This window comes from Corythoichthys intestinalis, chromosome 9, assembly GCF_030265065.1.
Source record: "Corythoichthys intestinalis isolate RoL2023-P3 chromosome 9, ASM3026506v1, whole genome shotgun sequence".
Taxonomy (NCBI): Eukaryota; Metazoa; Chordata; class Actinopteri; order Syngnathiformes; family Syngnathidae; genus Corythoichthys; species Corythoichthys intestinalis.
Genome location: NC_080403.1, coordinates 2645047 through 2657764, shown reverse-complemented (window position 1 = coordinate 2657764; position 12718 = coordinate 2645047). Strand labels below are relative to the sequence as shown.

The 12718-nt window shown below is 38.1% G+C and overlaps 1 protein-coding gene across 5 annotated transcripts in view; it reads right to left on the bottom strand.

Annotated features, from left to right (window-relative positions):
- kcnab2a (potassium voltage-gated channel subfamily A regulatory beta subunit 2a) overlaps positions 1 to 12718 on the bottom strand; it is a 289080-nt gene that overhangs the window by 259092 nt on the left and 17270 nt on the right. For 2 of the 5 annotated variants that reach the window (XM_057846284.1, XM_057846283.1), the window contains exon 2: positions 10273 to 10386. The exons of 1 other annotated variant lie outside the window; for it this stretch is intronic. The gene's annotated coding sequence lies outside the window, so the exon portion shown is untranslated. Of the gene's footprint in view, positions 1 to 10272; positions 10503 to 12718 lie in introns of all 5 variants that reach the window. 2 more of the 5 variants (XM_057846281.1, XM_057846286.1) reach the window with 1 other exon arrangement.

Genomic DNA, 12718 nt, shown 5'->3' with positions numbered 1-12718 from the left:
GTGTTGGTCCTCATTTTAGTAGAGAAGACTGAGTAAATATAATCTACACAAAGAAACTGTAACCCGATCGACTCACAGCCTCGGAAAGTAAGGGTTACATTACGTCAGAAACTCCTTCGGTACGCCTTCGTTCCGAACAGAGCACCACGTACCGAAACGGTTCAATACAAATACATGTACCGTTACACCCTTATATATATATATATATATATATATTTAAATTGATTGCCAGTTCTATTTAAAACCTCAAATTTAGCATACTGCAGGAGGTGGGTATTTAAAGGTAGACTATTTTCTAGATGACCAAAGTCTATGCTCTAATGAGGGGCTTTTTCCGCCAAAACAGATGAACTGATGTTTTGGATAGGATTATGGAAAAAGCCTTAACACAGTATGAAGGACAAGGTGCTAAAATGTGATAGTATGAACCCCACAGGTCAAATTAAAGTGTGATGAAATGTTTCCAATGTCTATGTGACCCTGCATGGCCACATGGGAACTCAAAAGCAGACTAATGTAGCTAAACAAAATACGGTACTAAATCTCAACAGCAGAGTGATCACATAGCTCAGTTTAGAAAACATGGCCACACAAGCATCCAGCAGACCAAAACCATAATGAGTGTCATGGCCTACATTAGCAAAGCATCGAGATGAGTGAAAATGTCAAAAGATGCCAGTGGCCAGTCAGTGTCAGCCTCTCACCCCAGTAATTCCGCTGCTCGAACATTAAGCCTCGGTGGATGCATTTCAGTTACGCTTGTCACTCGCCAATCTATAGGAACTTCGGCTAACGTTGCAAAGGGCTTACATTTGACTATGACCTTATTTTTAGACATTTCACATCAGAGACTTGACTTTTAAAACATGAGCACTCGCAGAATTGAGCTACAGTTGAAGAGATTCAGTGTTTATACTGAGGATTGCTACAGAACTAAAACTAGCCATTACAAGAACTACCGTATTGACTCATAAGCCAAAAAAATGCTCTACATTGTTTAATGTAAAGGAATAGAGGGATAAAAAAATTAAGGTTACACACCAAAGAGAAGAGAGTCAGGTGGTGGTGTAATGGGCAGTGCTGTTAATCTTACTTTAAAAAAGTAATTAATTATAGTTGCAAACTCCCAAAAAGTAATTGCGTTAATAACTCAGTTACTTGAATGTAAGAGTAATTAGTTACTTGGCAAAGTAACTGGTGATAATTTTCATGTTTTCTTTTTCCTCAAAAAAATAAATAAATCAATAAATGAAAAATGAAAAAATGAAAAAAAAAACATAGGTCACACTATGTGAAGTTTTAAAAGGTTTTTGGGACAATTGGCCCTAGCCCAATTCTTTACCCTAATTTACCCTTTACCCTGAATTAACCATTAAAATTTGTTAAAATTGCTCCCATTATTGGATTAATTCCCTTCTGTCTACTTTCGACATGTGAAAGTTTTAAAACTGTTTCATCATTTAAAGATAGATTCATGTCAAGATTTTGCCGATTTAGGAGTATTTCAGATAGAAAGTTACTTAGGTTCTCTAGGAAGGTTCTCTACAACAAAGCCTTCCTAAGAAGTCTACTGCTTTAAGATGGCGGCTGTTTACTAACGCATCTAGTGCCGTGTCTGTCATTTCGCATCTAGTTCTATATATATATATATATACAGTGGGGGAAATAAGTATTTAGTCAACCATTAATTGTGCAAGTTCTCCCCCAAAATATTAGAGAGGCCTGTAATTGTCAACATGGGTAAACCTCAACCATGAGAGACAGAATGTGGAAAAAAAATATATTGTGTGATATATACCATGTCTACCATATCATGTGGCCGTAGTTTGTAGGCTATCGGCTACAACAGGTATTATTTAAGCTACCCAGCATCACGTTTGCTCGTCGTCGCAACTTTCTTGCCTTCTCCCCACTCCTGCGCTGTCTTCTCGGTGAGTCCATCTCCCTCAGATTTTTCTCGCATCATTCAACCGATATAATAACACATAGTAACTCACGCCTTTCCATCCTCAGTAACGGTAAAGGCGTTGCGAAGATGAGAAAAGTAATTAATTAGATTACTCACTACTGAAAAAAATAACGCTGTTATATTGTAACACCGTTATTAACAACACTGGTAATGGGACACTAACATGTCATTTCGGTTCTGTTTGGTTTAAGTACTCAGTTCAATTCATTTTCAGTACAAAATGGCAAAGGAAAAGAATGCCTAAAATGCTTCTATTTCCAAAAATGGAAACAAATTGGAAATTACAAAATAAACATGTTTTCTTATTTTACTTCATGCATGGACTAAAACTGCAGTGCTTTTATTTTGAAGTTTGTTTTTATTCACGTACTTTAAAGGCGCATACTTATAATCAAGATTAGCTCCTTGTTACAAGCGACAAAACGAGCCCTCAAAAATGTCTGGTTCATCTAAAAAAATTAAAGGTAGATGCCGAATGCAGGCATTTCAACAAAAATGGACTGCTATGTACTTATTTAAATTGGAGGTCGTGTGTTTACTTTGTGGGGAGCAAATCGCTGTGTTTAAGGACTATAACCTTAATCGGAGTTCTGACGAATGGGTATCCCGGTCGAATTGATATCCAAAGCGCTACTGAGCATGCGCACGACAACCACGCCCCTCCATTTTATAGTGCCTTTTGACCACTTAACTCTGTAAGCAATTACGTAAATGCACGAAAGACTACAATAGTATATTGATGACATTGCGATATAATAGCGTTAGGACGTCAACATTTCTGATAAGCAGAAAACATATGGGTCGCCTGGGTTTTAATAGTGTTTATTGTTCAAGGAAGAATATTGACATTATAGCGCGAGTATCTAAATATTTAATATAATATTGTATCTATAATACATCTAAATAGACATGTTGAAATAAAGTAGATTTTTTCAATATTAAGCTGCAATCAACAGCGGGTATACTACTTTGACAGGGGATACTCATTCGACAGAACACTTGCCACGTTTACATGGAGCCAAATATTCCAATTACAATCGGAATATTTGTTCAAACCGAATAAATGTGTTCCATATAAACACCTCATTCGGAATGAACAGGCCCAAACCGAATGGAATTTCATTCCGATTCACAGGGGTGGAATATTCCTTTTCCCAAACCGATTAGAAGTAAAATTATATCATGTAAACAGGGAAGCGGAATGGTGTCTGGTTGCGTTCTTTCGTCACCAAGTGACGTGGTGACGTCACTTGGTGACGTAAGTAACGTCACTTGCAACATGGCTTCCAAGCACAGCGCACCTAATTGGAGTCCGGCAGAAAGATTGTATTTAATTCAAACTTTAAAAGAATTGAATATAATTGCTCGCTTAGACGGGCGTAAAACGAGGAACAGTGAACTATTTAAAAAAGTTCACGAGAGGTTACACGAAGCCGGAATAGACCGGAGCGTTGACCAGATTAGAAACCGGTGGAAAACCGGCTACTACAAGGCAAAAGAGCAAAACATCAGACGCGGATACGACCCCACAAACACAACAAGTGGGTTAAAGTTAAAACAGCAGCACTCCGACGATCGATCTCCATGTTTTGCAACGTGACGCTTTGTTTTGATTAATCTGCGCATGTCAGACGGCAGTTGTCAAACGTCCTTTCGGAATAAAGGCAGTCACATGTAAACGCTGGATCGGAATAGATGAAGTGATATGTAAACAGCTAATCTGAAATTTCCATTCGGAATTATTTGAATCGGTATGAATAAAAGTCAGCATGTAAACGTGGCTACTGGTATTACGGAAGCATGTGGAGAAATACAAAGACTTGAGTGATGCTGAAAGGGAACGGACATCAGAGGTGTTGGTAGCTAATCTATAAACGCAGCAAGGCTTTTTTACCAAGCTTGACGCATCCAGGGATGCTGCATGCAACTAAGACCAGTTTTATGATCTCCCACAAAATTGCTAAAAACAGTAGGCCATTTTCGGAGGGGGAATTTGTCAAAGAGTGTTTGGTGGACTCTGTGGCACTAATATTCCCGGATAAAACAGAAGTATTTGAACAAGTCCCACTGTTCAGGGGAACGCTGACAAGAAGGATCAAGCAAATTGCGGGAAATTTTAAGCTTCGGCTGTAACGTGAAGTGCCAAGTTTTGACTTCTCCTTGGATTTGGACGAGAGCTGTGATGTCCGCTACACAGCCCAGCTTCTCATATATGACCGTGGGATAACGGACTTCAAGATTATAAAGTAGCTTGCTGCAATGTGGCCGATGAAGGGGACGACAACAGGAAGCGATTTGTTTACGGAGGTAAATGGATGTTTAGACACCCTGAGGTTGAAGTGGAACAAACTAGCAGGTGTCACAAGGGTGGGTTGTCCGAATCTTACAGGTAAAAAATGTCGGACTTTTGAAACGTGTGCAAGACAAAGTGACTGAAATTGATGCAGATCAGGAGTCAGTATTTTTGCATTGTATCTTACAAAAACTAGCGGTGAACTGGGACACTTTGTTTTGAAGAGTTTTTCTTAAAATCAGAGTTCAGTGAAGTTCAATGACACTTCAATAACTTTTAATATTATGTTTCTTGCTTAAAGTTCGGAGCACAAAGATAATATTTTGAAGTCCCTAGATTGCTAAAAAAAATTTGTCAACAGTATTTGAAACTCTGAATATATTTTGGAGTGAATGTGAAAATGTTCAAGAATATAAATCATGAATAGTCAAAAGAAAAGTTCATATTTTGTTTGACATTGGTTTGGGAAATTTGACTGAATAAAAATATTTTTTGTAAGGCAACCTGACTTTTTATTGCTTAATTATAACAGTCTACTCATACAACCTCGTCAAAACAATGTTATTGACCGTTTTTTTGGTTTTTGTTTAATAAAGAAATACAATTTATATTATGCAGAATTGAGTTAAGCCTTTAGGCCGACCCTTCACAATATTTTCAGTTTCTCATGTGGGCTCATGGAAAAATATAATTGCCCACCCCTGACATACACGACAGTCCCATTACAGGGCATGCGATTGAGTGTTCCAAAAAAATATATACCGTATATATCTTGTCTTGCTTCAAAAAATCAGTGCTTTGCAAAGTGTGCTTTGACATGACCTTCTGGGTCCCTTTTATATACAGAAATATTATCATTCACAGATGAATCCCATTATCCTGGACTAAACAGTATTATATGAATGCAGTGTGGTCATGGTAAGTCAACCAAACAGCTATTCAAGTTATCTGGTGAACATTCTTCTAGCTTTAATCTCCCAATAAATATCGCAAACCCCCAAAAAGTCACGATGTCAGTTTTTTCCAATATCGTTCTGCCCTAATGTGAACCCAATCGTAAGCTGCGGTACCTACAGACCGATATGATATCCACTTCGCACAACCGCTTGCTCACTTACTGGCTCTCTAACACACAGGCAAACTCCTCCATAGCCTAACAAAAACCTCAAACTGACCTACTACCTAATAAAAACCTCAAACTGACCTACTACCTAACTACTTTAATACTTGACCTAAACTACCAGCACCTAACACTATTACGTATGCAGTTACCATTCTCTTCTTTAAAACAGAGAAGCTTTTAACAGTTTACTGCAGCAAACAGAACTAGAGATTCCCTTACACATAAAAGATTGTGGTGCACCGCCACACCAAAATAAAAGCCACTACGCCTTGCAAATGGGATTTTTTTTAGGATTTAAAAATACATTATAATTCATCATTTGTATAATTCAACAATACGTCTAAATGAATATACAGTGGTACCTCGACATACATTCGCTTCGACACACGATTTTTTCAAAATCCCACATAAAATTTGACTCGCCATTTGTTTCTACATCCGACGACATGCTCTAAATACGACGATCTATTACAGCACTGCAGTTGCTTTGTTTTTTTCCGCAAGACATGGCAGATTTTCTTGTGAGAGAAATCAACATCAGTTCCAACATGCTAGTGCAGCTAGTAAAAAAAAAAAAAAAAAGGTTATGCTTACCGTTACCATTGACATGAAGATAGATATGATAGAAAAATATGAACGTGATATGGCTTGTTCAACAATACAGCCGTAGACGGTCTATGGCGGTCCTCCTCCGTTCGCCAGTCTTTATAAGTTAAGGTGGCAATTATTATTGTGGCAACATCGCTAAAGAAATCGCCACCTTTGTCAGGTTTCTAATCAATTATTCCATCAACTTGTGCCTAGTGTCCCCCGTAGCAAGTAAACACAGTGAAACTATATAGGCTCACTATATCAAGTCAGCCACGCGATGCGTTCAGGTACACCACGCAAACACATTCGCCACATTAGAACCAGTTTGTTACATTATTACAAGTATTATTATTAGGGCTGTCAAACGATTAAAATTTTTAATCGAGTTAATTACAGCTTAGAAATTAATTAATCGTAATTAATCGCAATTCAAACCATCTATAAAATATGCCATATTTTTCTGTAAATTATTGTTAAAATGAAAAGACACAAGACGGATATATACATTCAACATACGGTACATAAGTACTGTATTTGTTTATTATAAAAATAAATCAACAAGATGGCATTAACATTATTAACATTCTCTTAAAGCGATCCATGGATAGAAAAACTTGCAGTTCTTAAAAGATAAATGTTAGTACAAGTTATAGAAATGTTTTATTAAAACCCCTCTTAATGTTTTCGTTTTATTAAAATTTGTAAAATTTTCAATAAAAAAATAAACTAGTAGCTCGCCATTGTTGATGTCATTACAACATGCTCACTCCCCAAACCCATAAAATCATTTGGACCCAAGCGCCAGCAGAGGGCGCCAAACAACAAAAAACAGGTTGCAAGTAACAAGCGGACATTACACTGCTGTCATTTTATTCTGAGCGGGGCATGTGCGTTAATTGCGTCAAATATTTTAACGTGATTAATTTAAAAATATCATTACCGCCCGTTAACGCCATAATTTTGACGGCCCTAATTATTATTATTACTGCTATTATTATATTATTATTCCGATTTTTATTCACAATATATTTGTTTTGCTCTTTGTAATTGATATTTGCAAAATTAACATCAATATTTATTCAGAATTTAGTGTAGGTTTTCGAGAGGTGGAACGAATTAATGGAATTATAATGTATTCTTATGGGAAAATCCTGCTCGACATGCAACCATTTCGACTTACAAACAAGGTCCTGGAACAAATTAACTTCATATGTAGAGGTACCACTGTATATAGCTCATTATTTGCGCACTATTTGCCAGAAGTCGTCTGAAATCGCACGTCAAATACAAATCGTCCCCTTACACGCTTTATTTTGAAAATCACAACTGTCTCCTGTTGCAAGTTTGTGCCTTACTACATTGGCACAGAGTTGGAAATCAGGAGAAAAATCCACAGAAAGGTATTTGAAGTTATTGAATGTAATTCTGGTTTAAGCCTCTGAAAACGACCTTAATATTGATATTGACGTAACATCATTAAGTTCTTTATGCATGAGTTTGACCCCAATCGTTGCGTCCTAGCATAGCATTTGTCCATTGCTGATGTCACTGGTTGTAATTTCAGATGAGTATTTTAAAGTATTTAGCAAACATTTATGTTGCCAAAGGACAACGGCCTGTTAACAGAAGGACCAGATAAAGAAATGTTATTGTGTAGTGTTAATGTATGCATTTTACATACATGTACCATGGCTGACAGCTACAACGAAGCATTTGTATAAATCCTTCTATTGATTATAATTTGATGTAGATGAGGAAAAATATTAAGGATTTCATTATTTGTTAAACCGATTCTTAAACACATTATGATTTCAATACTGTTGATTTTAACAGAGGCGCCAATGCATAGCTGCCTACTGTATTTAGCTTCATTAGCCCTAAACATAAACAATATGACAATTTTTATTCTTGTACCTTCAGTCATTCATTTTTGTAGTAATAGCTATAGTTTTTTTCTCGTAGAGACTGAAAGACAATAAAAGTCGTATTATTACGTAGGGCTAATGTAACTGAATAAGCAGCTACGTATTTATGTAAGGGCGTTGCCCTCTCCGCTAAAATCAACAGTTTTGAAGGCATCTTGCGTTTTAGAATCGATTTTGCAAATAAGGAAATCGTTAATATTTTGCCTCATCTACGTCAATTTTCCATTGAATGATTTATACTAATGCTTCGTCGTATGTCCGAAACCCGCACCCACTGCGGCCTTTTGTGGAATAGTTTGCCCACCCCTGGCTTAGACCATAGCCCATCCGGTGCAGGCTGGGTGGCTGGCATACTGTCCATGAGTGAAAATTGAAGGGAATAGTACCTTTTCTTGTAGGCTAACGTCTAACTGTTTTTATTACTCTAACACACTTAATATAATCAATAAGGGAATAGCATCTTCTCGTATTTACTGTTTGACAATTTGTATTACTCTAACGTACCCAATATAAAATAAATAGCACTTTTATGAGGTGATCTGCTATATGATATATATGATGGCGTGGCTCAGTGGTAGAGTAGTTGTCCGCCAACCCAGAGGTTGTGGGTCTGAAAGGCAAATTGTTGTTGGATTATTATCTTTAAATACCCGCTACTTTGTGAGCAGAATTCTAGCTTTGTATAGGCTACTGTTCCTATTGTTGAAAGCACAAAAGTGTGTAATAAACAACTAGCACATTTATATTTTGCATTTTGTTTTCTTACTGTACCGAAAAAGACCAAACCGTGACCTCAAAACCGAGGTACGTACCGAACCGAGATTTTTGTGTACTGTTACACCCCTATTTAACACCATATCATAGTTTAAGGAAAACAAGCAGAATATAGAGTATTTGACATAGGGGATAAGAGATACATGACGCCTTCTTATCACGGAAGCCCAACGTGTGCGTCAAGCAACTGGCTGAGCAAAATTGACGCTGACGAGGCAAGACATCTACAAGCCCACGTCTGCACCACCAAGTCTCGCAATCAGTTCTCCCAGAGAGTCCAGAACAAATGGCGGGACGTCATCGCCCAACACAAGGAACACTGGAGAACGCCTGCAACTGATAAGACGACAAAAGCCCCTTTGCCACTCAGGTGGCAAAATCCACAACCCTCGTTGCTTTGAGAACAGTAACTCCCCAATCCTCCTGTCCAATCCACAAACAGACAATAATCCTATGCAATGACCAAGCACACCCTTCTTGTGCCCGCAGCCCGCCCTGCAAGAGCGTTCGAAAAGACTGAATGTTTAGCTAATACTAATCGTTGTCATTTTTCTCTGGAACCTTTTGTTGACTTGTGATATGACAACCTTGAAACGAGTCTGCCTCCTCGCCCAAGTTTGTTTCTGTTTCGCCTTGCCGTTTAATCATTGACGACCTGAATAAATTGTCAACTTGTGTTTCATAGCCTTTTTCCAGCTCTCAAAATGGAGTTAGTACAAAGTGTTAAGACTTAGGGTGACCGCCCGGGGTTTGGCTTTTTGGCCGCGGTGTCGGGGTCTCGCCGGCCCGGGTCGTTGGATCTGCGCCAGCGCGGGTCCGGCGGTTCGGCTGGCTTGATTCCCGCAATCTGGCTAAAAGGTCAGATTCCTTTAAAACGCATACACAGTGACGGACATCTGTGTGTTTGAGCTTGTGTTTATGTGCGTAAATGCGTGCGTGCAACAATCAGCCGCAGTGATATTTCCCATACAAACACACCAACAGCAAAAATGTCTCACTCTCACAGAGTAGTTTGGGATTCTCCTCTGGGTGTTGCTGGCAACTGCAACAGCTAAAACTGCAGCAGCAGCAACAGCAGCAGCAGTATTGGCAGGGCAGCTGAGGTGAACAGTGCTCACACCTTCCTGTCTGAATGCAGATGTTTGAACATATAGAATTTAAGTTTGTTTGTTTTGAAGATTTAATCAAAACCACAAGCCTCTCTGGAACAGATTCAAACAGTAGAGCATGACAGATAAAAATATTCAGATAACAATAAAAATGGAAACAGAGCTAAGAACATACAAAAAAATAAGTATGCAAAGACAGCTTTCAATGCAGGAGACCTACAGACATCAACACATTCACAGCAATAGCGCTAGAGCAACTAAGATTTGCAATGTGTACCAGCATTAAATGCAGCTGTGCACAGATTAGCATGGGCAAGCGGGAGCATCCTGAAGCTCATTGATAGACGAAAGCAAGAGAGGAACGAAAGAGGAAGACAGAATGAGTAGACAGAGTGAGTGACTGAGATAGAAAAAGAGTGAGTGAGAGAGAGAAACCGGCTGCATGCAGCCTGAGAGAAATGAAGCTTTATAAAAAAAAAAACACCAACCTCAGTCTGCTGCAGATTCTTGACGCAGTGAGTGGAAGCCAGGAATAAATGCAAAATACAGTAGCCAGCAATGGAGGACCACCAGCTGAGAATTCCCGAACACTGAGTGGGGAGCTGAAGAGAAGATTGGGAGGTGGAATGACACGATGAATGACAAAACTCTAGCAGATGCGGCGAATGATGCTCAGAGACTGAAATTGCGTGCCCGAGTGTGACGAGCATGTGAGCACCTGACATGAACAAGATGGAAACAAGACAAGGATGTGAAACAATGAAGAAAGAAAGAGGTGAAAGGAGAAACACGAATAAATGTTGCGGGTATAAGCATTAGAGGAAATGCCCCTCCCTCCTCACACACACACATTTACACACCTCCTTATGCAGCGTCAGCAATGAAGTATGCTTTCAGTAAAACAGACTGAACAAGAGAAAACTTTGTAGTGCTAAATTCATTTGTACCAAAAGCAGTTCAAAGAGGAGGAGTGTGAAAGAAGACGTAGTGCAAATAAAAAAAATAAAATAAAATAAAATAAACATTTCAATTGTGTATTATTTTATTAGGTAATTCACTCATTGACAAGATAAAGGGACTTTCTGGTCATTTTAATGATTTGCTTATAAATACAGTGGTATGAAAAAGTATCTGAATTATGGGTGGGCGATATGGCCTAAAGAACGTATCACGGTAAATTGAGCAGATTTACCTCGATAATGATGAATGACGATAAATTTGCCCAAGCGGACTGTTATATATTTTGAAAATCTGAATCAATGCGTGAAATACTAATTAAATGTTTCTCGTCATTTTCCAGATTTCAATTTAACATATTTAAACAATTGTACATGCAGTCTAAACATTAAGTATATAAAAAAAATTGTAAACCATAAGAATTCAAGTATGAACATTTTATTTATAACAGCTTGTACGACTTGAACAATGTACAACATTATAAAAATCAATACGACGACTGTGAAAACACGTTATTGTAACACAAATGACTTACTGTTTGAACAAAACACTTCAAACAGACAACTTATTGTTAATGGCTGCTGTGACATAATTACTCAACACAAGTGTTTACTTCACGGTTTCAGGTTTTTTTCCCCAGAGCATTTTTTAATACATGCACCCACATATGCACCCCCCACACAGACACACACACACATTAAAGCAATATTGCTCTTTTGCCAATGAAATATTTAAGATTTTATCATTGCAGTAATGACACAGAATGAAGCAAGCACATACAGACAAATAACTGTGGCAATTAAACAGTCATATAAACGGTAGGCTTCACTGTTGCATTACAATTTATGCCGAATGCTTTACCCTCATAAAAGATATCAAAGATATCATACACACACACAGATACAAACTAACGCGACATACTAATTGCTATGTGCAGTCCGTGCCCAATCCACTCATTAAGTTAAGCCATTTTGACAAGGTTAGAGCCGTTATCAGACTCCATCACGTTCATTTTCATCAGCCCACAAAATATTTTGCCACAACTTCTGTGCAGTGTCCAAGTGCCTTTTTGCGAACATTAAACAAGCAACAATGTTTTTTTTAGATATAAAAATGTGAAGTCCTCACATGAACACCATTCTTGGCCATAGTTTTACAAAGAGTTGATGTGTGCACAGAGATATTGGACTGTGCCAGTGATTTCTGTAAGTCTTTAGAGGACACTCTAGGGTTCTTTTTTACCTCTCTGCGTATTCTGCGCTGAACTCTTGGCATCATTTTTGGTGGACGGCAACTCCTTGGGAGAGAAGCAACAATGCCAAACTTTCTCCATTTGTAGACAACTTCTCTGACTGCCGATTGATAAACATCCAGAAATTTAGAGATGGTTTTGTATCCTTTCCCAGCTTTATACAAATCAACAATCCTTGATCGCAGGTCTTCAGACAACTGTTTTGACCGAGCCATGATGCACATCAGACAATGCTTCTCATCAAGACAGTTCTTACCAGGTGTGTGTTTTATAGTGGGCAGGGCAGCTTTAAACCACTCATCAGTGATTGGGCACACACCTGACCTAAATTGTTTGGTAAAAATTGGTTTCAATTGCTCTTTAAGTCTCCTTAGGCACAGGGTTCACTTACTTATTTTCCCCCTTTTGTCATTGTTTGAATGCTATCCTCATTAAAATATGAGAACCTATAAATGTTTAGGTGGTTTTGGCTAAAACAGACACTGTTTTTACATCTCTGCGATTATGACAAAGATGAGATCATATCTAATGTTAATTTTACGCAAAAATGTGAGAAATTCCAAAAGGTTCAGATATTTTTTCATACCACTGTACATGAAATATGTTTGAAGATAAGTGCTGAAACCACGGGCACAAGCTGATAACAATTGTGTCCCAGTTCTAGCCAGAATTTCTTTTTTCTGGATTTTTGCCAAGATTTTTCAGTAGCTGTTGCTGGTTAGTCA